Here is a 5281-nt window from a genome sequence, read left to right as displayed (position 1 = left end):
TCCTTGTGTTTGCGGCTGTATCTCTTTCTATCTTTATAGGCTTAGGTCAAACTGTTAGATCATATCGTGTGATTTTTCCTGAGGCCATGTGGAAGCTTTTAACTGGTAAACCCAGATGTGTTGCAAACTAATGGAGTCATTCCATGTGTGTAGGAGAGTCTTTTGGTTGCTGTGGGGAAGGGGAAGGATCCCATGACTGTGTGCAATTTTGTTTCTCACAGCACAGAGCTCAAACAAGGGCCTGGGCCATGACCACCACCTATAGCAGCCTTCTCCAACATCTAGTGCCTTCCAGATGTTTTGGACTACAAGTCCCATCAGCTCCAGTCAGCATGGGCCACAGTCAGGGATGGTGGGACTTCTACCCCAAAACAACTGGAAGGCACCAGGTTGGGGAAGACTTACTCAACTCAAAGGGCACATATGAACAATTGGAGTGCATGGTAGCATTTGGGTTCCTGAATGCATGTTGTCTCTTGAAACTTCACTTAAGCTGGTGTGCATTTGATTTACTATTTGCCCAGTTGACATGGGTTAGGCACTGATGTGAATTCTGGATTCTTGGTGCCACAATGGAGATGATGATGTCAACACAGTTGGAGCCATGAATTGCCCTCAAGGTGAGATGCTTCATTTCTGTGACTTCCTCAACATACATGTATATTTTCTGGAACTTTCAAGTTAAATAATTCTGTGGATATATTCACATTCATTTAAAGGGAAAACACGCATATACACATATACATCCAACTTTATCAGGTTATTTCTCAAATAACAGCCAGTCTTGGGTTTCCAATATCTCAAATCTCCATACTTTGCATCTGATTACTAATGAAGATTTCATGCTTCAGAAACAACAGCTTATGTTGTAAGATTCTGTAAAGGCTGGGATCCTTTGTGTTTGTTTATACAAGAGAATTCTGTTTCCTTGGAGGCTGGTGGAAGCAACTCAGTCTTAATGTAGTGTATACGTAGGGGCCTATACCATAACTATTCCAAACGTATCCTTTATGCCACAAGGAAAATGTGTGCAGCATATTTAGAGCGGGGATGGTCAACGTGATACCCTGCAGATGCTGTTGAACTCCCAACTCTCATCAGCCCCCGCCAACATGGTCTATAATCAGAAATTATGGGAGTTGTCATCCATAATATCTGGAGGGCACCAAGTTGGGCTACCCCTGGGTTACAGCAAGCGCTACTGCAGAGAAAGAGTCTAGCTGATATACTGTGACTTCCCAGCTATCTTGAGAGGCAATGCTATACTTGGAAGGGAATCAGTTGAAACACATGCTTGGGATTATACACTTAGCCATTTTGGACAAGATGGAAAAGATTCTCTTTAGTGATTAAGTCCATTATTTTGGAGCCATGGGACACAAAGCCCATTCACACAAAGGATGTATCAGATGGTGAGCATATGCCCGTCTTGAATTAGCCCCAAACTATGAGAAACAGCCTAGAGACACTGTTGGATGGAGAACTGTTCTGTTCTTGAAGTATTCTGAGAATTTCATGGATGGAATTTCCCTCCCAAGGGGGGAAAAGGTGATAATATTTGGTGCTGAGTTTTCTGACTCGCGTATCATTTTTATTTTACAGCTGCGAAGCACTTTATGATTATATGTAGTGGATTGGTGTATAATATTACAAAAAGAACCACTTGAAAAATGTCCTTTATAATAGTAAGTGGTTAGAGTGGGTCACCCTATGCCTTTTTAGTAGTAAAATAAATTAGAAACAGACGTGTACAGTATCTAATTCTAGGCTCAAAAATGTTTGAAAAATGATGCTCATAAAGAAAAACTATTGACACTTTCTGAGAGAGATATGGGCTGACTTTAAATATATATAACAGAGCAAGTTGAGTTATCCTTCTGCAGTTATTTTTCTGAGTACAACTCACTCCACCAGACTGGGTATTGGTTTGCACACACAGCTAAATCATTTCGGGGCTAGTTCTTCCATTGTCCAACAACAAATTCCTCTCCATGGACCATTAGTTTTGAGAGGCTTTTTCATATATCAGTATCTCACAGTGAACATATTTTGTGTTATGTATTAGCTACACACACACTTTGCATTGGAGAGTAGGCATTAAAGTGTCTAAATTCCACTGGAGAATGTAGCCTAATCACTCAGTACAATTATTTGCATTGCTTTTGATCACAGCCCCTAAGTAAGATATAGAAACAACCCAAACCTTGCACACCACCCTTGAGAATTTCAGCAACATTTTTCCTAATCTTTGATAATTTTTAATGGATTTTTTTCTTCTCACTGGTGATGGACTCTCTCTCTCTCTCTCTCTCTCTCTCTCTCTCTCTCTCTCTCTCTCTCCCCATGTCCCAATCCTGATGCACAGAGCAGGCTATTTTTGAAATATTTATATCCTGCCTGTCAACTTTACTTTTCGAAGTGACATACCCTTAGAATCTATACAATCATAAAACTAAACACAAAAATACAATAATAAAAAATGAACACCATAAAAATTATAAACACAGAGCAGCAGCATGCATCAACATCCAATGAGAGCTTGAAGTGTGTTGAAAGCCAATATGCATACACTTAAAAGGTCCTAAACAACAACAAAACCCTGCGCAAGTAGTAGCTTCTGGTATTTGAGAATCTTTCTGCTGAAAAGATGGTTGGCAATGCCAGCACTGATAGAGCTCTCTCATTTGTGTGTACAGAAATGAGGTGACTGGAATCAGTTTCCTTACCTCAGGAGAGGTGAACAGAACTGTCCTTAACAGCACTGAGCACAGGTATTTAGTGGGTACCTGTGTTTACCGCTTGCAGCATCTCTTTATATGCAAGTGGCCGGATAAATGGAAGCCTGTTCTCCAACACACAGATCTCCCTCGCTGGGTCAGACCTACAGTGCCATTCTGTAGAACTTTTCAACTTCAAAGGTTTTAAGGACAAACCCATCTGCATGTGCCCATTCCCTACCATTTACTTTCAGATAGACGTTTCCAACTGCAAACAGAAGCTCCTCATAAAAGCCCTAGAGCGGAACCAACCATACAAGTTCCTACTAAATTTGGTTTTCATGTTGTCATTTGTAGCAATGTAATGTTTTACGAAGAACACTTCCTCAAACTTCCGCAGCATAATGAAAACATATGTGGATCTAGAAGACAATATGTGACCGCTTTCATGGAGAGATTATATCGAAACCTCATTTTCCCCCCGTTGACAGTTATATGGGCCACATTTCAGTGAGACTTAACAAATGGGGAAGAATACTATTAAGCATAGAACTTCTCACTTTTACTGTGGCCATGTACGTGCTAGATGGGATAATTTATGATTTAATAATTTTTAATTATCTGAAATAAGAAATATACAACAAATGAGGTACACTGTATAATTAAATGATAAATTATGATTTATTTGGACTGTTGCTTTTAGTCATTTAGTCGTGTCCAACTCTGGACCAGAGCAACAGCTTGGTCAAACTCATGTTCATAGCTTCGAGAACACTGCCCAACCATCTTGTCCTCTGTCATCTCCTTCTCCTAGTGCCCTCAATTTTTCCCAACATCAGGGTCTTTTCCAGGGAGTCTTCTCTTCTCATGAGGTGGCCAAAGTATTGGAGCCTCAGCTTCAGGATCTGTCCTTCCAGTGAGCACTCAGGGCTGATTTCCTTAAGAATGGATAGGTTTGATCTTCTTGCAGTCCATGGGACTCTCAAGAGTCTCCTCCAGCACCAGAATTCAAAAGCATCAATTCTTCGGCGATCAGTCTTCTTTATGGTCCAGCTCTCACTTCCATACATCACTACTGGGAAAACCATAGCTTTTACTATATGGACCTTTGTCGCAAGGTGATGTCTCTGCTTTTTAAGATGCTGTCTAGGTTTGTCATTGCTTTTCTCCCAAGAAGCAGGCGTCTTTTAATTTCGTGACTGCTGTCACCATCTGCAGTGGTCTTATTTGGACTAGTGTTAAATACTATATTGCCTAGTTTGTGTTGATTGTTGACTACTTTGGAGTTTGCCAGAGCATGGATAACTAAGCATCTGAGGGTGGCGGAACTATCAAGGGGGGTCCCTTCTGCTGATTTTACCAACCAAGAGAATCTGTAGGGAAAGAGGTGGTTTCTCAGATAGTCTGAGCACTTTAAATTAGGCCCAGAATGAAGTGGCAAACAATGCAGTTCTTTTAGAACAGATTTGCCTAACCTCTGTTATATGAGTTTGACATGGAACCCTAGTTGGGTCCAATTTAAGTATGCCTGGAAAAAAGACCCGGTGGACTCAGTGGAACTTACTTCTGAGTAGGATTGTGCTTTACAAGGCTGAACAGAAATGTACTCCCAAAATTGGGAGGTAAAATGGGGTGTGTGTGATTAGATGGCAATAGGTGAAATTCTACAACAGTTCTTCTTAGAAAATTCTCCACAAATGCTCCTCTGCAGAGGAAAATGTTATACCTGGAATTAAATATTCATCGCTTATGTAGTGTCAGAGAAAAATTAGAAGATGCCTATCAAATTCTGGGAGATAAAAGACTCGGAGTAAGCATGCCCTCCAGCTAATATGTTCCTGCGAGATAAAAAGACAAACTACAAAAAATATGTGTCTGATGTCTGAGATCTGGTCTAGACATTACTTTCACAATAGCCCTGTGTTGCATTTCCATTAGGGGACTGGATCGTGGTGGGGAGAGGGGGAGGGGGAATGGGAACAAGTGCAGGGTACTAAAAAGTGGAGGGAGCCTCCATGGAAACAAAAGGCTTCCTGTTTCAGACAGGGTAGATCAAAAATTGTTTGAAACTAGGAGATAGGAAAGGGGAACCAGAACCCAGATCTTTTCAACTGGATGAATATTAACTCCCTGCCCGCCCCAGCTTGTATGGCCATCTGTTACAAGCATTTGTGCACACCTTGATCAGAAGACTCAAAACCAGTTTTACTACTCTGTTGCACAGCAGGTTCTTGTACTTATAAAGCAGCTCTTAATTACTTCCAAAGTTACTTAGCAAGGTAATGTTGGTTTTGTCAGTCTACTTTCCATACCTTTTGGGGTGGAGGTGGGATGCCTTTAGATGTTATATATGCAAGCCCTTTTTATCCAGGCAAGCAGCCTGAGACTGTGACCGATTGGGGGACTTTCTTAGCAGAAGTGTTAATATTTTGAAGTGTGCTCTTATACCCTTGAATCCTGAACCTCCAGATATAAAAAATATAAATGAATATGCTGAAAAGCAGATAGGTTAAAGGACATATAAGACCGGGGGTGGGTGGGGGTGATCAGCTTTTCAGTGTGCT

The sequence above is a fragment of the Podarcis bocagei genome (genome assembly GCF_964188305.1).
Source record: "Podarcis bocagei genome assembly, chromosome: 2".
NCBI lineage: Eukaryota > Metazoa > Chordata > Lepidosauria > Squamata > Lacertidae > Podarcis > Podarcis bocagei.
This window is presented reverse-complemented; position numbering follows the sequence as displayed.